At 41.0% G+C, this 24882-nt stretch overlaps 2 pseudogenes; both read right to left on the bottom strand.

The window, feature by feature from the left end:
* Window positions 1-4126: 4126 nt before the first annotated feature.
* Window positions 4127-5513, bottom strand: LOC116524085 (annotated as a pseudogene).
* Window positions 5514-21272: 15759 nt separating this feature from the next.
* On the bottom strand, window positions 21273-22829 carry LOC116524084 (annotated as a pseudogene).
* Between the last annotated feature and the right edge of the window lie 2053 nt (window positions 22830-24882).

The following is a 24882-nucleotide window of genomic DNA, read 5'->3' as shown; positions in this document are numbered from 1 at the left end:
GTGACCAGCAAGGTCTTGTCTTACCAGTCACCATATCTTCGGGACAGTTTAGGTTCTGCCGGACCGTCCAGGGGCAAAAGTATCATTGGCAGATTCGGACAGTCGAATCCGCACAATGTAACATTGCGACATTGGCTACTCCTCCTTCTCAAATAAAATAAAACACTCTTGAAAACATGGAATAGATAACACCACCATCAGGTGCCTTTGTAACTGGCTGACAAATTATATTCAACTTATTCAACTTAACATATTCAAATTATATAGACTTCTGTGGAACCTCATCCACATGAAGGGAAGTAAGCTATGGGGTACCCCAAGCTTCCATTTTGGGGCCAGTACTCTTCAATATCTTCAAAAAAGATCTAGGCGAGAGAATTGAAGGGGAAGTCATCAAATTTGCCGATGAACATTAAACTGGCCGGAATAGACAACACTCCAGAAGACAATCTCAAGATCCAAAAAGAATAATATAAAAATAACATATTGAAATATTGAATAATTAAATAATGGAAGATTATAACCTAACATAAATATGTGTATTATTATTAGTACTATATAAGTTTTTGAAATTTTAAAGAGCAACTGCTCTTTAGAATCTCTCACCGCTTTCTACATCTAATTTAATATTGAGGAATTGGAAGGATCAATGGGATCAAGAATCAATGGAACCTCAAAGGAGAAAACTTACCTGCCATGGCTGCACAATCTGGAGTGATTGATGGTATCCAGCTCTCATTCTCCTCTTACTCCATTGGGAGGAAGAGGCATCACTGAGGACCCAGGCCACAACTTGAATTATTTGGGAAATACTGGAGGAATCCTGAGACAGGATTCTTGCAATCACATCCTGGGGTGGAAATTCCCAGTTCTCTTTTTCTCTGCATTTTTTCCAAACTTTCTTAGATAACAGAGGACTCGAATAGGAACATTGGAATGCTTCCTTTCCATACAGCAGGACCATAGATGCATAAGAGTTAAAGTCATAATACTGAGCCCTTCTCTTTGTCTGGATGAGGAAGGAAAACAAAATATATTTATTTTGGAGATCAACCGAGTGGTCAAAAATATTTACACTTAAAGCTGTCAAAGTTGTTGCAATCCACACCCTTCCTAGAAGGGATGTATTAGTCTTATCAATTATTTGTATTATTATTGTTAACATTCCAAAGGCCTGAAAATCCAGTTGGCATATTATAATTTTTATTTGACTCTTGATAAGAGAATAGAACATTTTCCTTTTTTCTTGCATGGCAGTTTCTCCAGTACTTGTCTGCATATTTGCTTCTGGGACGGTTCCTGAGAGGACAATGCAAATCCCATTTTTAAGAGTGAGAACTTCCAAGCGTCTTTTGAATTTTTCTCCTTTTTCATTGTCCTGAGAAAGGAGGCCGATCCACGTCCATCGGAAATGCAGGAGAAGCTGGACAATGGCTGAGTAAGGAGGTTCTTGGTTTGGGGTCAACCGATATGAAAAAGGAAAATGACGATTTTGCTCAGCCATCTGGTTGATGACACTGAAGTTGATCTAAAGATAAAAGAGAAGGTATTGGTAGTTTGTGCCAGTTTTAATGATAAAAGTCAGATGGTAAATCTAAGGGCCTTTCCCTACTGCTGAGAGAAGTTTCAAACAATAACTGTATGAATTTTGCTAGTTCCCTTGACGTTCTGTCCTGTTGTCTTATATGCCCCCTTTGAAACCAGGGAGCTCTGAATTATCTGTGGGGAAGGTTCATGGATGGTCCTCATAGAGCACACCCTCCTTTTCACATTATAATTCACCCATCCACTCAGTCCATTGGTCAATCAGAATAGAGCTGGGAAGTCTTCTAGTCAAGCAGAAGACCAGGTGTATCAAACTCAAGGCCTGGATCCGGCCCACAGGATGCTTAGATCTGACCCGCAGGGCCATCCTGGAAATAGCAAAGGAGTGGCCAGTGGTGCCTCTGCCAGCAAAAAGGGAGCTAGAGCGTGCCCTCCCCCCTGAGCTCTGTTTTGGCTGGCAGAGCATTTGGGCTACCACAGGCGCCCCTTGACAGAAGTGACATCATGCTGGCCACACCTATCTTGGCCACACCTCCTCCCAAGGTCAAACACAATCCTGATGCAGCCCTTAATGAAATTGAATGACACTCCAGCCCTATTTCAACCCCCTGCTCAAGCAGGAGACCCAATACCATTTCAGTGATGGTCCAGACTCTTCTTTTAAAACCCCAGTGATGAAGCACCCATAACTTGTGGACGGAAGAATGGTTAATTGTTCTCAAAGCCTTAATTCCAAGTTGCTTCCCTCCTTGATTAGTTTCCATCCATTGTTTCTTGTCCTATCATCTGATGCTTTAGAAAATAAATTGACCTCCTCCTCTTTGTGGCAGCCTCTCCAATAGTGGAATACGGCTATACACACATGGAATATCTATTAAAATTGACAAATACATTAATTTCTCATAGATTATTTGATTCTTTCATATGTTGGGCTTGAAATATTGTTTGTTATATTCCACCCAGCAATTGTTTAATATTGGTATATTATTTCATTGTCTTCATTCATATAATTGATTTCAAATATTTCTATACAAACTCTTTAATTGGCTGAATTCCTTTCAGACATTTGAAATGCAGATGCCGGTTTTATAACCTCACTTTAAAGCAGACCTAGTGCCTGTGGAGACCCAGGGCAGGATGGGAGGGAGGAACTATGGGGACCCCAATGGATTGTAAATGAACATGAGGTTTCTGCAGTGGTGGGTTTCAAATAATTCTACCGCTGGTTCACCAAAAATGTGACAAGGCTCGGCCGAGCAGCCTGTCGGGGCAAACTCCCCAACATCTCTGCTCTCCAGGGCAGGGGAGGCTTCTCTTCACATGGTCAGGAGAGCATTTTGTGCTATTTAGCAGCTGTGAGCCGCTGCTTTCCTCTAAGTCCCATCCAGAAATCACTACGACTGAGAGAAACAGCATTCAACATGGCTGCTGCTTCTTCTCTGTGCCACAGTGCTTTCCGGATGGGACTTAGAGAAAAGAGTTGGCTCACAGCTGCTAAACTGCACAAGATGCTCTCCCAGCAAGAACAGAAGCAGAGAGAAGCAGCTGCCGAAGAGAAGAACACATAGAGCCCAGGAAAATGAAATCTGTCACCACCACCATTTCTTCCCCAACTATTTGCCAGGAATTGAGAGGGAGTTGGGATACTGCCCACCAAGAAGTGTAACCCACAGCTAGCCTAGGAGCAGTAGCTGCCACCACCAGATGCCCCACACCGCCATCACTGGCTACCACTCAGGGCGGAGGGCGGACATGCAGAGGGGGTGTGGTGGCAGTGACGGCAGACGAGTGGCAGCAGCAGTACTTCTCGGTTTACATACTGCTGGAGCCTAGCTTTTAGAATTTTGAGCATAACTTTGATAGCATGTGAAATGAGTGCAATGGTGGAGTAGATTGAATATTCTTTGACATTGCCCTTCTTCAGAATTGGAATGTAAACTGATCTTTTCCAATCCTGTGGCCACTGTTGAGCTTCCAAATTTGTTGGCAAATTGAGTGGAGCACTTTTACTGTATCATCTTTTAAGATTTTGAATAGCTCAGCTGCAATACTATCAGCTCCACTATCTTTGTTGTTGCTCAGACTTCCTAAGACCCATTTGACTTCATATTCTAAAATATCTGGCTCGAGGTCAGTGATCATCCTATTGTGGTTATCAGGGATGTTAAGCTCATTCTTCTTTGGTTCTTCTGTGTAATTTTGCCACCTCTTCTTAACCTCTTCTGCCTCTGTTAGGTCCCTGCCATTTTGGTCCTTTATCATGCACATCTTTGCATGAAATGTTCCCTTCATATCTCCCATTTTCTTGAAGAGATCTCTGGCCCTCCCTTTTCTACTGTTTTCTATTTTTTTCCCACTGTTCATTTAAGAAGGCATTCTTATTTCTTCTAGCTATTCTCTGGAATTCTGCATTCAATATGGGTGGATCTTTCTCTTTCTCCCTTGCCTTTTGCTTGCCTTCTTTCTTCAGCTATTTGTAAAGCTTCCTCAGGCAGTCATTTTGCTTTCTTTCATTTCTTTTTCTTTGGGATGGTTTTAGTTGCTGCCTCTTGTACAATGTTGTAGACCTCCATCCACAGATCTAAGGAATAAAATCTAATTTCTTAAATCTATTTGTCATCTCTACTGTATATTCATCAGGGATATGATTAAGTTCATACCTGAGCGGCTTAGTGTTTTTCCCTATCTTCTTCAATTTAAGCCTAAATTTTGCAACAAGAACCTCGTGATCTGAGCCACAGTCAGCTACTGGTTTTAAGTTTACTGACTGTATAAGGCTTTTCCATCTGCAGAGCACATTCTGATTTCTGTGTTGACCATCTGGTGATGTCCAAGTGTAGAGTCATCTCTTGGGTTGTTGGAAAAGAGTTTTTGCTATGAATATCATATATTCTTGACAGAATTCTACCAGCCTGTGACCTGCTTCATTTTGTACTCCAAGGCCAAACTTGCCTGTTAGTCCAGTTGTCTTTTACCTACCTACTTTAGCATCCCAATCCCCCATGATGATAAGGAGATCAATTGTTGGTGTTAATTCTATAAGGTGCTGTAGTGCTTCATAGAACTGGTCAACTTCATACTCTTTAGCACCAGTGGTTGCGGAATAAACCTGGACAAATGTGATGTTGAATGGTTTGCCTTGGATTCAAATTGAGATCATTCTGTCATTTTGGGGATTGTATCCCATTACTGATTTTCCTACTCTTTCATTCACTATGAAGACTACTCCATTTCTTCGGAGGGATTCTTGCCCACAGTAGTATACCTGATGGTCATCTGATTTAAATTCACCCATTTATGTCCATTTTGGTTTACTAATTCCTAAGATGTCGATGTTTAGTCTTCTCATCTCTTGTTTGACCACATGCAGCTTGCCTTGATTCATGGATCTTACATTGTAGCTTCCTATGGAGTGTTGATGTTTACAGCATCGGATTTTCCTTTCATCACCAGATTCATCCACAGCGGAGCATCCTTTTGCCTTTGACCCAGCCACTTCATTCTTTCTGTTGTTACTAGTAGTAGCCCTCTGCTGACTCTGTAGTACTAGTACAAAATGGACCAATTTCAAGCTCTACAGCTTACCGTTTGGGCAGTGCCGGTAACTAAAACAGCTGAGGCATAGAAACCAACTGTGCTGTGTGAATCAGCTGAGCTGAAAAATACAGAAAAGTAGGACAGGATAGGATGGGGGCAGGTGGGGGGGGCAACTGATCACAGGAACTATATAATTACATATGTATCTACAAACATATGCACACACACAAACACTCTTCACATACTATGGAGTGTTGATGTTTACAGCATTGGATTTTCCTTTCACCACCAGATACATCCACGGCTGAGCATCCTTTTGCCTTTGACCCAGCCGCTTCACTCTTTCTGGCACTACTAGTGCTAGCCCTCTTCTCTTCTCCAGTAGCATATTGGACACCTTCCAACCTGAGGGGCTCATATTCCAGAGTCATATCTTTTTTGCTTTTTGGTAGGGTCCATGGGGTTTTCATGGCAAAGATAGTGGAGTGGGGTGGGTTGCCATTTCAATATACACCAATTTCAAGCTCTACAGCTTACCTTCTAGGGCAACCCCGGTAAATAAAACAGTTGAGTCACAGAAATCCTCTGTGATGCATGAATCAGCTGAGCTGAAAAATGCAGAAATTTAGAACAGGATAGGGTGGGGGCAGATGGGTGAGACCAAATGATCACAGGAACTACATAACTACGTATGTAAGTATACACACACACCACATACTTTGTAAATAAAAAAATCTTTCACCTCTTCTAATATTTACTTTCTGACTTTCAAATTATTTAGAGAATTTTTTTGGAGAAATATGTACAAGTGCTGCCTTCTAGGCAAATCTGAACAATTTACAACTTGGGATTGATTCCATTTGCCTTTATACCTGTGGAATTTTATAGATGCTCATCACATTAGATATATGATCAAAGAGTTCAGAATCCATCTCTTCAAGAACTGCCAGCACGTTCTTTCGTCTTCCACACCTGTAGTTTGGGACGTTCTCCTGTCCTGTAGACAGCACATCCAGCATGGCCTCATATGTCATTCTTGCACTGAAAAAGTTCTGATAGATGTTGTAGCCCAGGGTGATGTTGGGTAAGACCCAAGGATTCCGGTTGACTTCATGAACAGCCAACAAGAAGGGCAGAATATGGTAGAAAGTGTTCTCACTGCAACGTAGGAAATTTCAACATCTTTTTTTGCTCTATACCCACAATTTATGTGACCAACTTAAAATCAATTGCAGTTTTTTTGTTGATGACATAAGATAATTCAATTCAGCAGATAATTCTGTTGTTTTGCAAAGTGATCTTGACTATGTGTCTGAATGATGATCTATTTGACAATTTCAAATTTCGATAAATAAAGGCTCTGTCTTACATATTGGTAAATATAATCAGAATGTCAAGTATAAGGTAGGTGGAATTGATCTAGCAGATGACACTCACTTTGTCAAAGACCTGAGTGTAGTTATCGCTGACAATTTATGCTCCAAAGCTTACTGTAACAACATTGCTAAAAAAGCGTTAAGAGTTGTAAACTTTATTTTGTGAAGCTTTTGTTCTGGAAACATTGTATTGCTAATTAGAGCTTATAAAACTTATGCTAGACCAATTTTAGAGTATTGTTCAACTGTTTGGAATCCCCTCCATATATCTGACATCAGTACAATCAGGCGGGTTCAGAAGTGTTTCATGAGAAAATTCTTGCACTCTTCTGTATACAATATAACTACTTATGCTACTAGGCTCAAAATTCTCATCTTGGATAACTTAGAACTGTGTTGCTTACGATCAAACCTAGGAATTGCATACAAAATTATATGTGGTAATGTTTTACCTGTAAATGACTTTATCTGTTTTAATCGCAATAATGTGCTTGCGAACAACCACTTTAAACTCCATGTAAATCCATCTAAACTTGACTGCAAAAAATATGATTTCTGTAATAGAGTTGTCAATGTCTGGAATGCCCTACCTGACTCAGTTGTCTCAGCTACAAATGTTCACACTTTCTGTAACAAATTGACTTCCATGGACCTTACATCATAAGTGCACTAAGATGCCTATTGTCCCTGTCATGGTATTTTTATTCTCTTGTTCTTGTTCTCCTTTTTGTTTGACAAATTCTAATAAATAAATCTTCATTTTGAATTTTAATGAAAGCATGTTATATTGACTATAGCTTTATATCTATATGATGCAAAGCCAAAAAGATAATCAGGTACTCATTATTCAGTTAAGGTATTCAATTTATTTGGACTTTGCAATGGAGAGACATTTTTGAAATTTCTATGAGATGAAAGTGGCAAACGTGCTAAAGGGTGGAAAGAAGGACTGGAGAGGGTGGCAGGAATAATAAAGTAAATGTAAGGAAGGGAAAGAAACAGTGGGGAGAAAATACAAGAGATCTCCCTCTGTTCTAATGTATTCATTCAATCATTTTATTGAGAGTTAACATTGAACTATTGTTCATAAATAAATAAAATAAATATGAATAAATAAGTTGCTGACTCTCAACAGTACCAATGTAATCATTTTGAAAACAGACAGAACCCCATCCACACAAATGCCATTTTGGGACAGTGTTGGCAGTACCCAGTTTTCACGTGACACTTGTTGAAGAACTTAAAAGGAACTTTTACAAAATCCTCATGTTCCCCCGGAGCCTTTCCTCTAAAGGAAATTGGGAGAAGCAATAATGAATTTGCCTTTCTCAAGGTGAGAATAGGAGAAATGAAATCATTAATCGAAAAGACATTGGAGCCGGTAAATTCAATCACCAGAATCCTGGAATGCAGAAAATTACCTTTCGAGTTTGTGGGTTGGAGGTTTTGAGAACGAAAATTGGTGCAATCGAGCTACAATTCCAGAAATTAGCCCAGTAATCCAGTAGTCTCCTGGTTTGTAGTAATGGAACCATTCCTTTTCTTCTATTATAACCTTAAATGAGCATTTCACCAGCATACTGGCACAGGGAATTTGAGACAGAAACTGAAGCAGAAAGAACTGTATATGCATCAGCAACAACATTTGATATACACTGCAAGAGATCCTTCCTATTGTTCTTTCTTCAGCACATAGTTAAATCTCAGAGTCTACAATTACAGTGAAGAAGTTCCAGTTTGCTTCCAGATTTGGAAGTTTTATCTGCAATTTCAGATTGCCACAGTATTTTCCCAGCTTCATCCCAACCTCTGCTCTCATCACAGAAGGAGGCTGTTACAAATCAGGTGCTGTCTATCCCATTTGTCATCACATTGATTGGCAACTAATTGTGGTGGTGGAAATTCCAAAGGAGAATAAATAATACATGCTTATAAAAATTAGAAGGGGAATTGGGAATGAGCATTGCCACAAAAGTGTACAGTTGAAGAAAAGAGTTTTGTTTGACTCAGGAGAATAATCCTAATTTGAGAATCAAGAAAGAAACAATTCAGGGAAGTTTGATTGTTTTCTTAGTCTGAAAACTTATTCTTGTGATTCTAAAGCTTCAAATGTGGAAAAACAGTTCAATATTCTTAAATTAGACAATGAGCCACTATATTTCCTTCTTATTCTGTCTGGTGTGGAAGAAGCCATCTTTCTCAATGGTTAGATCAGAGGTGGTATTCAGCTGGGTCAGACCGGTTTAGGCAAACCTTTAATGGTGACCTTTGGGTTGCCCCACCCCCGCCCTGCTCACACACCTGTCTCTATGCTATCTTATTTAGCCACAATTTTTAAGCCATGTGTGTGAGGAAAGCACATGCATGGAACATCGTGCACATGTGTGGAACGTGCACCTGCTCACAAAGCGAGCATGCACACATGGGGTGAACCGGTGCTAAATTTATGTGAAACCCACCTGTGGGTTCTATACTCCAGATCATGATATATTGAATAATCTATTGGAGCTACCTGTTAAATGTCTTATATCTTTCAGAATGTGGAAGCTTATCGGTCTTCATGGTTACAAAGAAGATCTGGTCAAAGTTTCCTGGGGCATTAATATGAAAATTCCCTTGTTACAGACTTCTTTATGAAGTGGTGATATTTGCTGTCTCTTACATAGGTGATCTAATAGGGAACCAAGAGATGATGCTATAGCAGTACAATACCACAATGGCTGAGGGTGAAGGGCTAAATAAAATCTGAGGAGCTGAGCCCAGGGCCATTGCTATGTATGTGCAGGTATGAGTTCTTCTGCTAAATTTGCATCTGAGACCTTTCTCCATTGCACCCTCTAAAACTATTTAATGGAGTATAAGTTAATTAGTTACATATATTGCCTGGAGAATCAGTTGCTTCAAGGAGGAACATTAAGCTCTGATTCCAAAGATGTAGACTCCAAGTATGGACTCCAAAGATATGGGCCAGCTGTGGGTCCTGACAAAACCCATTGGTGATCCCTGTGCTGTGAGACTTCCACCAGGTTTGAAGACAGGTGTCACCCGAAACTGATAGAAAACAATGCGTGCCATGACAAAATCATACCCACAATTATTACTACAATGGACTTGGTACTTTGGAAGGCCACCACTACCACCATTACAGCCTTGGTCAGCAAGGAAGACACGGCAACTGAAAAAACAACACTGAAAATGGTTTATTGAAGGAGACAGGCCATTTTCATTTTCCTGACCAATAAAGAGGGATGCTCCCAGAGGGAGAAAAACTGTATAAATCGGAAGTTTGGGAATGGACTTCCGGGTTGTCCATTTGTCTGTTTTTCGCCCATGAGGCTTCAGGGAAGCCTTTTGAAGCCTCCAGAGGGAGAAAAACCACACAATGTGTAAAATGGAAGTTTGGGAACAGACTTCTGGGTTGCCCATTGATCCATTTTTCTCAGGCTTTTTCTTTTCAGGCTTCTTTTCACTTATATATAGCTCTTACACTTCTCTTTGGTCTTATCTCTTTCTACCCTTTCTGTCCTTTTGTTCTTTCACCTTCTCATTCTGCCCGCTCCTTTTCCCACCCTCACTCTTTCTTCTTGGTCTAAAGCTTTTCTTCTGCTTGAAATTCATGCAATTTATCCAAGGTATCCACCTTAATTTTTTTGTCTTGCCAGGTAACCAGAATTCCTTATAGTATCAGCCAATTGAACATTACATTATATTTAATAAGTTGTGCTGTCAATAATTGATACTGTCTCTTCTGCTCTTCTCTCCTCTCTAACTCTCCTAGGTATTTGTTTTAAGATCAGAATTTCTCTCCCTTTGTACTTCATAGGCTCATCTCTAGTTCTTTTGTATATTTCATCCCTCAGCATTTCTTGATAAATCTCACATGCATCTCCTTTGGCAATGTTTGCCTTCTTGTATAGTTTGTATATTTTGGGCTCAATTGTAGTCATATGTCAAGGACTATCTCTGCCTTCTTCCGCATGGCAACCTTGTGCTAGTCAACTCCTTCTCCTTTCTGGCAATTTTCCTGTCTGTTAGAGGCACCAAAATAATCCTGACAATGTAAGGTTTCCTGCTGCAGCAGGTGGTTGGACTAGATGACCTCTGAGTAGATTCTAGCCCTAAATTGCTGTGCTGTTTTTCTTTCTTTCTTTTTCCCTTCCTTCTGTGGGAAACAACCAACAACTCCCCCCCCCAAATAAAATATTACTCCTAGAAAGGCTCATTCCACATGCCTGCCAGACAGATAATGAGATAATGAGTCTTTTAAAAATGCAAAGCCCATATTGCACAAACCCCTAAACTTCAAAAACATAGAACCATATAAGAATCCTACCTTTTATCCAGTTTGCTGATCAGTTGACTCAGAAACAAACTGCTGAATGTCACTTTGCAAACTTCCTTTTGAGTTTTTCAATTTAAAGCAGGTTTCAGTTTAAAGTTTGCAGAATTAAGACTTTTGTATTTCAACTCCCAGAATTCCATAGCCAGCAAAGCAACCTTGGCAACTTTAAGCCCACAATCTCACATACATACATACATTAGATTTCAAAGTTAATAATTAAGTATTAATCATTAATAATCAATTACTCATATATCTTAAGGGTAAGCGCTTTCTCCATTTCTTCTTCCTTCAGCAGTCAAATTTATAGTCCACATTAAATTTATCCACACTGTTACTATTGTAGTCCTTTGGGAGTCTTTTTGCAAATTAAAGTTCATAATCCATTGAGGCCCCAAAACCCACCAGCTCCCTAAGCTTTGCCCCAAAATAATATCTAGATAGATGTATAGTTTCTAAGTTCACCAAGAATATTTCTCTTCTTTTTTCACTTTTCCTCATTCAAATTGGTTAATGTCCTCTCTGAATATCACAAGAGTCTTTATGGAGTACTTATAAATATTGCATCAGTCACTTCCCTTCTGTATGTACTTTTCTGTTCAGTACAGATGGTGACCTTCTTCTTTTTTAAATTCTGGAAGGCTTCTCCTTAAGTGTATTAAATCAGACATCAGTCCAACAACAATAATAGGAAGCATATTCCTAGCAGTCTTTGTTTTTTTAAAGTTCTTTCAAAAAACATAGTCTAGACTTTTTTCTAGCTCAGTCTCCATTTTGTTTTTACAGTTGCTGTGTTAATCTTTTCCAGATATGTCAATAGCTCTGAAAGCTTAGTTGCCGCTATTGTCATGAAGGAAAAATTCTGCTCCACCCCTTTTTTTTGAGTCCCACTTTCACAGTTTCTCTTTCCTGATATCTCCCATGTACTTATCTATCTCATTTATCTAACTATGAGTGTTCTAACATTATCCAGCAAGAAGAGATCAATCAAATATATACAGTATTTGAAATTAACTATTTTTGAAACAAAGTCATCAAAGAAAATAATATACAACACCAGCACACCAATACATAGTAACAAAAACCACACACCATTATTAGCCATAGTTTTTGACTTAATATAAAGCCTTATCAGAACCTCTCTGGTAACAGTTTATCTGGCCTGGTTTTAGAAAATCTATTAAGGTCATTGATGATTGTTATAATTTAATATGAATTCAGATTATGACAATTGAAGGATATGGTTATTTCAAATAGTTTGAGTTGTTTAAGCAGCTTTTTACTCAATTATTATAATTCAAAATTCATATGGAATGAAGAAAGATAAGCAACAACACATAAAACATTACTTCAAACTATGTGATTTAATGCTGGATGTAAACTGAACAAAAATAAAACCCAGTATAAGGAGCCTTAGTGAGTTTTCATCATCAGATATTCTTTGGTGTTCAGGGCAGGTCTCAGGATAATAATGTAGCATTTGGGGATAAAGATACAGCCCAGTAAACCCAAGCTGGATGCCAGGATGGAGAAGATCTGCACAGCCACCATATATTTCCCCTTGGTGCTCAAATAGGTGGGGACAAAGGAGATCCAAACACTGCAAAAAACCAACATGCTGAAGGTGATCAGTTTAGCTTCATTGAAGGAACCAGGCAGCTTTCGAGCCAGAAATGCCACAAAGAAGCAAATGGCAGCCAGGAAACCCATGTAGCCAAGGGCAGAGGAGAACATGGTGACAGAGCCTTCATTGCATTTCAGCAGGATCTGTCCTGGTTGGGAATGAAAGTCAGAATCTGGGAATGGGGCAAAGATTGCAAGCCACATGATACAGATGCATAATTGAATACCGGAGCTGGATAAAACAATAGAGTTGGGCAGACCCTTGCCCAGCCATTTCCTCATCCCGCTGCCTGGCTTCGTGGCCAAAAATGCAACTATCACCATAATCGTCTTTGCCAGCAAGGAAGAGACGGCAACTGAGAAAACGAAACTGAATGTGACTTGCCGAAGAAGGCAAGTCACTTTGTTGGGGTGACCAATAAACAGAAGGGGGGTCAAGAAAGCAAGCAAGAGGGAGATCAGAAGAGTGTAGGTGAGGTCCCGGTTGTTAGCTTTGACTATGGGAGTTTCTCGGTATTTAATGAAGATTCCCAGAATTAAGGCGGTAGTTAGGGACAAAGCAATAGCAAAGAAAGCCAGGATGAATCCCAACAATTCTTCAAAGGATAAGAAGATTATAGTTTTGGGGACACACTGATCTCGCTTCTTATTGGAATACTGGTCATCTGGACACTTTTCACAATGGGCTGCATCTGGAAAAAATTGGTTACCATGTATCTGTTTCTGCGACTGTAGCAGCATGAAGACCACATCAGAAATAAATTACTTCATTTTCAAGGAATAACATAATATTTCTGCTCAGGGATATCCACAATATACAACATCAGTTAAAATTATCAACACTATTTTTAAAGGCTGAAGATGAATGTGATTATCAGCTCTCAAATATTATCCTCTTTCCTAAAACCAAACAAGAAAGTAACAAGTCAAATGCTCACATTATCACACAAAATCTTTGAAAGGTTTGAGAATGCTTTAAGAAAGTTGATGTTTTTCTTGCTTCTTTATCCAATATTTCCCCAAAACAATAGAGAATATTTATTATATCCTGATTGTTTAAATTATTTTTGGAGCCACTGACTGTACCTTCTTCCACAGAGTATGTTCCTTCCATACACAGAGAACAGTCGTAGCAGCAAACTGGGGCTCCCTCTCTCACAAGCTTGGTGTAACCTGCGGAGCAACTTTCTGTACATCTTGAATAAGGCACCATCTAAACATGAATAGAAAGATTTTTTCAGGGCAATGTATGATTTAGAAGGGTTTACTGAAATCAAATGCTTCCAGAAGCCCAGGAGCACATTGAGCAAAACCAGTCAAGAAGTAGTGGCATTAACTTTAATTACTCTACATGCAAGGGGCAAAGGAAAGGCCATTCTCTTTCTCTATCAATCTTCATTGTAGATCCCAAAACACACACACACACACAGACACATACACACACACAAACATAAAACTAATCTTTGTTTTCCCATGCTTCTCAGTTCCAGGTGCTTTTTCTGTTCTGACTGAATGGTGGAGTATTGAAGGATTTATATTCCTTACAGTCATCTGGTGGTTTCTAAAAGTTGTTATGGGCACTTGGAATTTATCTCCACCATCAGGGTCACTTGAATAGTGCAAATGGGTGTGGAACCTTCCTGCAATTGCTGAATTTGTATCCTTATAGTAAGCAAGTAAACCTAAGTAAGAAATCTGGGCATGGCTTAGCAATATTAAGCAGCCTGCTGCTTAATATTAAACTAACTAATTGTGTTTGGCTGTAACTCTCCTGCCTTGTGTTTACTTGGAAGAACCACCTGTTGGTATTGTACATTTATTCATCAATTCTCACATATATAAAGAAATTAATGAATCCAGCTGAATCGGTTATCTGTTTGTGGTTTCTAGATATGAATTTGTGCAACAAACTCTGACAATATCTAATAAATTATTGAGTCTTTAAGTTCTCTTATTTGGAAGTTATTTGTCCTCAATAAGTATTATTTCTTATTGAGCAGAAATAATTCCACATATGGAAGTAAACAGAAGAGCAAAATCCCAACTACTTTGTTAAATAATGTTGGCCATTGGATGGCACTTTGATTGACAGAAATCTTCACTTCCAAGGAGGCTTGTTTTTCTACATTCCCAATTTTCACCCCCACATCTGATTTGTTCAAAAGTGATGTCCACTGCATGATATCAAAGCCACCAACAGGAATTCCACTTTCTTCCAAAGAAATCCAATCTCTGGAAATATTATGATGTTGGAAGTTTCTCAGGAACCTATGAAGCTGCAGAAACATAGAAAAAACCATGACAATTTGAGCCTTTATTCAATGTGGTTCTTGCTATTATTCTGGATTGGAGATACTCTGAATAATTCAACCTCTTCAAACCACCACTGCCATCTGAAGCATTGATTCAGTATTTCATGGAAAGTTTTTTTCAGTTATTCCCCAGGAATTTACAAATCTTTTTCAAAAAAAACCCTATGTCACATGGTCAATCTCGCCCTATAAAGTTACATGTTGGGTGAAAAGGACCTCATAGACGACTCTCACTCCATCAAGCACCAAGGACAACTCATCTCAAATGATCTAAGCCCCAGAGCTCACTGTAACATTATTGCTAAAAGGTATTAAGAGTTGTTAATCTAATTTTGTGAAGCTTCTTCTCCGGTAACATTGTACTGCAAACTAGGGAATACAAAACGTTTGCCAGACTAATTCTCAAATACAGCTCATCTGCCTGGAATCCACACTCTAAATCAGACATTAATACGATTGAGCAGGTCCAGAGGTATTTCATGAGAAGACAACTCTACTCCTCTACACAAAAGAGAATCCCTAGAATAGCCTTGAAATTTTGACCTTGGATAATCTGGAACTGCACCAGCAGCAGCCAGAAATAAGCATAGTAGACAAAATTGTTGGCTACAACATCTTACCTGTCAACAACATCTTCAGCTTGAACCTCAACAATACACAGGCAAGCAATCGATACAAACTCGAGGTAAATCGCTCCAAACTCAATTGCAGAAAATACAACTTCAGCAACAGAGTTGTCACCACCTGGAATGCTCTACCCCACTCCGTTGTTACATCCTCAGACCTTCACACCTTCAACATTAAACTGTCTACTATGGAACTTACCCCATTCCTAAGAGGTCCATAAAGGGGGCATACATAAGCGCACAAGCATGCCTACCATCCCTGTCCTACTGTCCCCTTGGACTCTGATTTAATTCTACATGATACTTGGAATGCTGACAATGCCCATATTGCGGAATTGGAAATAGAGAATCAATTGGATCTCAAAGGAGAAGACTTACCTGCCATGGCTGTACAATATGGGATGATTGATGGTATCCAGCCCGCATTCTCCTCTTACTCTGTTGGGAGGAAGACGCAGCATTGAGGACCCAGGCCACAACTTGAATTATTTGGGAAATACTGGCGGAATCCTGAGACAGGATTCTTGCAATCACATCATGGGGTGGGAATTCCCAGTTCTCTTTTTCTCTGCATTTTTTCCAAACTTTCTTAGCTAACAGAGGACTTGAATAGGAACATTGGAATGCTTCCTTTCCATATGATATGACCATAGATTCATAAGATTTATAGTCATAATGCTGAGTCCTTCTCTTTCTCTGGATGAGGAAGGAAAACAAAGCATGTTTATTTTGAAGATCAATCCAGAGGTCAAAAATATTTACACTTAAAGCTGTCAAAGTTGTTGCAATCCACACCCTTCCCACAGTGGATGTATTAGTCATATCAAATGTTTGTATTGTTGCTGCTAATGTTCCTGAGGCTTGAAAGTCCAGTTGGCATACTATAATTTTTATTTGACTCTTCATAAGAGAAATGAACATTTTCCTTTTCTCTTGGAGGACAGGATCCCCAGCACTTGTCTGCATATTTGCTTCTGGGACGGTTCCTGAGAGCACAATGCAAATCCCATTTTTTAGAGATAAAACTTCCAAACATCTTTTGAATTTTTCTCCTTTTTCATTGTCCTGAGAAAGGAGGCCGATCCACGTCCATTGGAAATGCAGAAGAAGCTGGACAATGGCTGAGTAAGGAGGTTCTTGATTTGGGGTCAACCGATATGAAAAAGGCAAATGATGATTTTGCTCAGCCATCTGGTTGATGACACTGTAGTTGATCTAAAGATAAAAAAGAAGGTATTGGTAGTTTGTGCTAGTTTTAATGATAAAAGTCAGATGGTAAATCTAAAGGCCTTTCCCCACGGCTGAGAGAAGTTTCAAACAATAACTTCATGAACTTTGCTAGTTCGCTTGATGTCCTGTATTTTTGCCTTGTGTGCTCCTTTTGAAACCAGGGAGCTCTGAATTATCTGTGGGTAAGGTTCATGGGTGTTCCTGATAGAGTAAGGTGACCAGATTTTAACATTGGTAAAGAGGGACACCATTGACGGGAGTGGGGGCGTTCTTGATTTAAAAAATTTTAAAAATTGGGACGCGGGACAAATTGTTCATGTGTGCATGCTCACATTTGTGAACCTGTAAGATTCACCACTGGTCCTAAGTCACTTTTTTAGTGCTATTGTAAATTGATTAGTCATTAAATGAACTGTTGTAAGTCAAGGACTACCTGTACTGTTCTAAACAAAAAACCTGTAACCATATATCCCCATAACCATTAGTCTGATCAGCCCTTGTAACATATATCCCAGCCTTCAAGATGGGGACATCTGCAATAGGAGATAAAAAAAGATAGTTTTCAATTTTAGGCTGAAACCAGCATCTTGACTATTCTGACTCCCCACAACCCTACTTCATGTTAATATAAAGCAATTAGGTGGATACAATTCCATATTGAATTCAAATTGACTTACAATCGTGTGTGTTTGTGTGTGTGTGTGTACACAGTATATCATATACATATAGCATTGTAAAAGTGAAATTTCCACCTATTGTCACTCATATACTGGGTTCCTAATTTTATCTAAGTTCCTGTTAATTTTAATGGTTTTATATTGCTGTTTTATTATATTGTAAACTTCTCAGTATCACTTTGGATAGTAAGATGAGTGGCAAATAAATTTAATAAATAAATAAAACTCATTAACTTATCACACCTACGTATAGATAAGCGCAAAAAGCAATTAAACAAGCATTTTCAAGAGGAGAAAAGTACCTTGAGTCTAAAAGATAACCTCTTGGGATTAGGGGGCATGATTTTGTTCCTTGATTTGGCAGATATGCCATCTTAGCAAAACGTTTCAGAATCCAATCCTTAAACCTAAATCATAGTTTGCCGGTTGCCTGAAGAAATATCATCTGTTACTGAGATGGATTAGAACTAGTTAAACACCAAGCCTTCCCTGAAAGGTAGGGAAAACAAGTTTCTTAAGCGTTTTGAAGCAAATATCATTTAAAGGTCTTACTTAACTCCAAGTGATCTTTTGTATATTGGGGAGGTAAGTAGGCTAAAAACAATTCAGCCTTTTATTTCCTATCAATTCTGGCACAAGGTGATGGTTTAACCCCCCCCCCCACACACACACCAATAGCGTGGAGGCTGAGGAAAATGAGAGCGGAGAATCAAACTGCTCATTTTTCTGCAACCTGGCGGGCCAGAGGAAATGAGGTGAGGTGGCCTCAGGTGACAGCCCTTTGGAGGAGTCTGTAACAAAGCCCATGGTAAAGTGGTTGCCACTGCAGCGCCGGCTGCCTGGTAACCGGGTCCTGCCCCTTTAAGCCACCGGAGGGTGGGACGGAGGTGAAGAAATCCTTTCCATCCCAACCTCTGGCCAGTTCCTCCAGCGCTACCGCAGGTCACTGGGTCCTGGAGCTGTCGCCATTTCCTTTTCCTCCTTTTGTGTGCTCACTCCCCACCCCATGCAGGCGGTGGAGGGGAAGGAGACTCTGGTGGCTGCAGCAGCAGCAGAAGCGGTGGTGGCGGCTGGAGCGCAAATCTGGGTAGGTGGCTCTGGTTCTCCCTTCCCCGAGCATGTCCCATTGCTGCTGGCGCCGTGGTGGGAGGAGCGAGCGAGCCACTGACCGACCCCGTGCGTCCCATCGCCAACTCCAGCTTGGCGGGCGAAGGGGCGAACTCTCATTAGCAGCGGGGATGATTAAATGTTACATTGGAAGATTGATGGGGTATTTTAGAATGCAATCAGCGCAGTAACAACTAAACAGGCAGGCATGCCAAATGGCACAGGACAGACAAGAATTTACCAGGGGCTTTTTAATTAGGGGTGGAGGGAGATGGACGTCAATTCAGGATGGCGCGAAGGAGTCCTGTTTTTTCAAGCAAGAATTCTCAAAGAGCAGTTGCTGCCGCGAACAAAAAGCAGCTTTTAACCCCAAGTGCGATGCCACAAATGTCACTATTTCCATCCGATCTGCCACCGCAATCCTTGCACGCTGGCGAGAAAGAGGAAGCGAGAAGAAAAAATAAATAAATAACCACCCTCCCAAGCAGCCGGAGCTTGCAAAGGGCAACGTTGCAATGAGGGTCGTACTCCTGACCCTCTAAAACTCTCGGGAAACTCCTTTGCAGCCACTGGGGGGGGACCCCGTCACAGGAGCAGCCCCACGGCGGGAGAACGACAGGACGGCTGCGAAAAGGCACAAGGGGGGGGATTGACAGCAAGTGTCCGTCCCGCCGCTCACCTTAAAGCTCTCGCCTAGCCAAGCTCTGGAGTTGCAGTCGCTGCTCACCATTCTCTCAACTCAGAGTACGGAGCGCGCGCAAAGCCCTGCCAAGTGGGACTCCCCGCAAACCTCTCACATATTCCCCCCACCCCCCGCTCACTCGGTCTTACCAGATTTTGGGGGGTATCTGTAGAGGGAATTGGACGGGACATCCACCTCTTCCACTCCGGCGTTCTGCCGGCTGGTGAGTGCTCCCATGCTTCAGGCGCAGCGGCAGAGGGTATCCGGGGTTGCGGAGGGGGGGAAGAGAGGAGGGGGGTGCGTCAGCTTCCCAGTTCGTGGCAGACCTTTTCTAGCAGGCGCAAAGGACTTCCCTGGACTTGCTTTGCTGAGTGGGGGCTTTAATAGAAAGGAAAGCAACTTCAGAGCTGGCATCAGGCCGGTAAAGGCTTCCCACTGATGACTACACTTTGGAAACGCGGATCTCCAATGCCAGGTCCACGCCAGGAGGTTTGGGGCTTCCCTCCAGGCCACCTGCACAGCCAGCAGCCGCGTCCACAGGCTCCGTGGGGAAAGGCGGGCCATGGGAAAGGGGAGCAAGTGCGCTCCCCGCCTGTCCACTCCAATCTTGCCCACCCAGTTCCCAAACCCTCTCTTCGGAAAGAGTTCTCCAGCAGCCTCTGGCAAGGTGTCTTCCCCGCCCCGCTCAGGCCGAAAGCAAATAAAGCAAATAAAATATAAAATGCTGGTTTACCTTTCTCTGCTGCTTCTCTCCCAGGCTGGAGCTGAGAGGAGATCCCTGTCCTAGTCTTCCTGCTGCCCTCGTGGCACGGGGAAAACGGACAGTACTTTGTCCCTTCTGTCCCCTCGTTGCTCAGAAAAGCAACTCCGGGAAGGTCCTTTGGTGGCGGCAGGCGTCCGGCCAGGACGAGTATACAGGGCTGGGGGCAGGCAGGCTTACTTCCAGGTCCAGTCACAAAAATCGGGACTTTTTAAGAACGCCCCGGGACATGGGACAAATTGTGCAAAATCGTGACTGTCCCGTGAAAATCGGGACGTCTGGTCACCTTATCATAGAACACCCTTCAGCTCACATTATAACTCACCCATTCACTCAGTCCATTAGTCAATCAGAATAGAGCTGGGGAGTCTTCTAGGCAAGCAGGAGACCTTAGACCAGGGGTATCAAACTCAAGGCCCAGATCCGGCCTGCAGGGTGCTTAGACATGGCCCATGGGTCTGCGCTGAAAATAGCTCACGGTGCCTCTGCTAGCAAAAAGGGAGCTAGAGCATGCCCCCCCCCCATTGAGCTCTGTTTTTACTGGTAGAGGATTGCTGGAAGCTGTCTCAGCTGAAAATGGAGCTTGGAAGCCCATTTTTGCTGGCAGAGCATTTGCGCTACCGTAGGCGCCAAAGTGACATCATGCTGGCCACATTCACCTTGTCCATACCTCCCTCTAAGGTCAAACACTACCCTGATGCAGCCCTCAATGAAATCCGAGTGACACCCCTGATTTAGTCCTCAAGCAGGAGACCCAATACCATTTCAGACAAATGACTGTTCAGTCTCTTTTTAAAAAACCCCAGTGATGAAATTGTTTAATATTGTTCCTGTGGAGACCCAGGGCAGGATGTGTGTTTGGGAGTGGGGAAGCATATAGGCAGCCACCACCGCTACCAGTTCACCTGATCTGAGGTGAACTGGCAGAAATCCACCTCTGCTGTTTCCTGCATATAAGTTAAATAGGCAGGGCGACTATATGCAGCCTTGCTGAACTCTTTTCTTAATTTTGAACCAATCAGTGGTTCCGTGTCCGGTTCTCACTGTTGCTTCTCAAGAGACAAATAAGATGGTCTGGTACTCCCATTTCTTTAAGAACTTGCCACAGTTTCTTGTGATCCACACAATCAAAGACTTTAGCATAGTGAAGGAAACAGAAGTAGATGTTTTTTCTGGAACTCCCAAGCTTCCTCCATGATCCAGCCTATGTTGGCAATTTGATCTCTAGTTCCTCTGCCTCTTTGAAATCCTGCCTTTACTTTGCTAGCATGTGAAATGAGTGCAATGGTGCAGTTGTTTGAACATTCCTTGGTGTTGCCCTTCTTTGTGATTGGAATGTAAACTGACCATTTCCAATCCTATGGCCACTGTTGAGTTTTCCAAATTTGCTGACAGAATGAGTGTAGCACTTTTACTGCATCATCTTTTAAGATTTTGAATAGTTCAGCTGGAATACTATCACCTCCAGTAGCTTTGTTGTTGCTCAGACTTCCTAAGATCCTTTTGACTTCACACCCTAAAATGTCTGGCTCGAGGTCAGTGATCATCCTATTGTGGTTATCAGGGATGTTAAGCTCATTCTCGTATAATTCTGCTGTGTAATTTTGCAACCTCTTCTTAACCTTTTCTGCCTCTGTTGGGTCCCTGCCATTTTGGTCCTTTATCATGCACATCTTTGTATGAAATGTTCCCTTCATATTTCCAACTTTCTTGAAGAGATCTCTGGTCCTCACTATTTTATTGGGTTTTTTCCTATTTCTTTGCAATGTTCATTTAAGAAGGCTTTCTTGTCACTTCTAGCTATTCTCTGGAATTCTGCTTTCAGTTGGGTGTATCTTCCCATTTCTCCCTTGCCTTTCGCTTCCTTTCTTCAGCTATTTGTAAAGCTTCCTCAGACAATCATTTTGCTTTCCTGCATTTCTTTTTCTATTGGAGGGTTTTAATTGCTGCCCCCTGTACAATGTTGGGAACCTCCATCCCTAGATCTAAGAAATCAGATCTAATTTTTTAATCTATTTGTCACCTCTACTGTATATTTATAAGGGATATGTTTTGGTTCATACCTGAGCAGCTTTGTGTTTTTCCCTATCTTCTTCATTTCAAGCCTACATTTTGCAACAAGAAGCTCATGATCTGAGCCACAGTCAGCTACTGGTCTTATGTTTAATGTCTGTATAGCGCTTCTCCATCTTTGGCTGCAAAGCACATAATCAATCTGATTTCTGTTTTGACCATCTAGTGATGTCCAAGTGTAGAATAATCTCTTGGGTTGTTGGAGAAGAGTGTTTGCTATGACCATCATATATTCTTGACAAAATTCTTCGACCCTTTGCCCTGCATCATTTTCTACTCCAAAGCCAAACTTTCCTGTTAATCCAGTTATGTTTTGCCTTTCCAGTTTAGCATTGTAATCCCCCATAATGTCATTTTTTGGTGCTATAAGGTGTTGTGGTGCTTCATAGAACTGGTCAACTTCATCCTCTTCACACCAGTGGTTTGGACATAGACTTGGACTGCTGTGACCTTTAATGGTTTGCCTTGGATTCAAATTGAGATAATTCTGTCATTTTGTGGATTGTATCCCAATATTGCTTTTTCTACCCTTTTATTGACTATAATGGCTACTCCATTTCTACTGAGGGATTCTTGCACACAGTAGTATACCTGTTGATCATCTGAATTAAATTTACCCATTCATGTCCATTTTAGTTCGCTGATTCTAAGATGTTGATGTTTAGTTTTGTCATTTCTTATTTGACCACATCCAGCTTGCCTTGATCCATGGATCTTACATTCCAGGTTCCTATGGAGTATAGATCTTTACAGCATTGCTTTCCTTTCACCACCAGATACATCCACAGCTGAACATCCCTTCAGCTTTGACCCAACCGCTTCACTCTTTCTGGCACTACTAGAATTAGTCCTCTGCTCTTCCCCAGTAGCATATTGGACACCTTCTGACGTGAAGGGCTCATCTTCCAGAGTCATATCTTTTTGCCTTTTGTTATGGTCCATGAGGTTTTCATGGCAAAGATACTGGAGTGTTGCAATTTCCTTCTCTAGTTGATCACATTTTGTCTGCTCTCTCTGTTATGACCTGTCTGTCTTGGGTGGCCATTCACGGCACAGCTCAGAGCTTCATTAAGCTGTTGAAGCCCCTTCATCACATCAAGGCAGTAATCCATGAAGGAAATATATAGATATAATACGTGTCTATGTGTGAACATACAGTGGGGAGCTGCAACCAGTTTAACAAACTGTTCTGTGAGCATGTGCTTTGCATGCATGTGCAGTGTTCAAAATACACCAATTTCAAGCTCTGTAGCTCACCTTCTAGGGAAACCCCAGTAGGTAAAACACCTGAGTCACAAAAATCCTCTGTGCTGCGTTAATCAGCTGAGCTGAAAAATGCAGAAATTTAGGACAGGATAAGGCAGGTGCTGGTGGGTGAGGCGAACTGATCACAGGAACTACATAACTACATATGTATGCACAAACACACACACAAACACATACTTCACATACTTTGTGATTTAAAAATTCTTTCAGCTCTTCTAATATTGACTCTCTGACTTTCAATTTATTTGGAGAGATATGTACAAGTGCTGCCTTATAGGGACATCTGAACAATTTATAACTTGGAATTAATTCCATTTGCCTTTATACCTGTGGAATTTTATAGATGCTCATGACATTAGATATATGATCAAAGAGTTCAGAATCCATCTCTTCAAGAACTGCCAGCAGATATTTTTGACTTCCACACCTGTAGTTTGGGACGTTCTCCTGTCCTGTAGATAGCACGTCCAGCATGGCCTCATATGTCATTCTTGCACTGAAAAAGTTCTGATAGATGTTGTATCCCAGGGTGATGTTGGGTAAGAGCCAAGGATTCTGGTTGACTTCATGAACAGCCAACAAGAAGGGCAGAATATGGTAGAAAGTGTTCTCACTGCAACGTAAGAAATGCCAACATCTTTCTTTTTTTTTTGCTGTATATCAACGATTTATGTGATCAACTTAAAAGCAATTGTGTTCTTTTTGCCGATGATATAAAATTATTCAATTCTACAGATAATTATGTTGCTTTTTGCAAGGCGATCTCGACTATGTGTCCGAATGGTCATCTCTTTGACAACTTCAAATTTTGATTAATAAATGCTCTGTGTTTATTGGTAAATATAATCAGAATATCAAGTATAAGCTAGATGGCATTAATCTAGAAGATTACGCTCACTTTGTCAAGGACTTAGGTGTTCTTATCACTCATGATTTATGCTTCAAAGCTCACTGTATCAGCGTTGCTAAAAAAGCATTAAGAGTTGTAAACTTAATTTTGCGAAGCTCTTTTTTCTGGAAACCTTGTATTTCTAATTAGAGCTTATAAAACTTAAGCTAGATCAATTATAGAGTTTTGTTCAACTGTTTGGAATCCCCACCATATGTCTCACATCAGTACAACCAAGTGTGTTCAGAAGTACTTCATGAGAAAAGTCTTGCACGATTCTGTACACAATAGAATTCCTTATGCGGACTTCCTGGGAGGAGCTTACTGGTGGAAGCAGCAAAAAATCAGCTGCCTCCGAATTCCTGGCTACGTACCTGATTAGAGGATCTTCCATCTGACGTCTTATCAGGTTTTCTTATCCTTCAGGCAAGAGGGAAAGAAGAAACTGTTTTGCTGGCAAATGCTCTTCGATTTTTGCAGCTTTTGTGCTTGCAAGGAAAGGGGGGCTAGCCCAAGGCAGAACGGCTGTCCGTGCTGGGAACTTCAAACTGCCTTGTGCAGGACAAAGTAGGTCTCTCCCACTCTGCTCTAAGTTTTGTTTGATTTAATCTTATCACGAGCTGAATCCGTTTACTGCGAGGACAATAATTGCTTATCAACATTTTAGCTTCTTCTTTTTTTCTCCTCCGAAAAATTATTTACTCAGAGGCTTTTAAAATGGCGCCGAGCAGGCTGGTTTCTCCGGTAATAACGAACACTTTTTGCTAATTCTCACAAGACTTCAAAAGAATTCAAAACAAAAGAGATAGCTTATCACATGTTTTGGTTTCACAATAGAAG

The sequence above is a fragment of the Thamnophis elegans genome, chromosome 2, assembly GCF_009769535.1.
Source record: "Thamnophis elegans isolate rThaEle1 chromosome 2, rThaEle1.pri, whole genome shotgun sequence".
NCBI lineage: Eukaryota > Metazoa > Chordata > Lepidosauria > Squamata > Colubridae > Thamnophis > Thamnophis elegans.
Note: the sequence above shows the minus strand (reverse complement) of the source record. Positions and strands in the feature narration are given on the sequence as shown.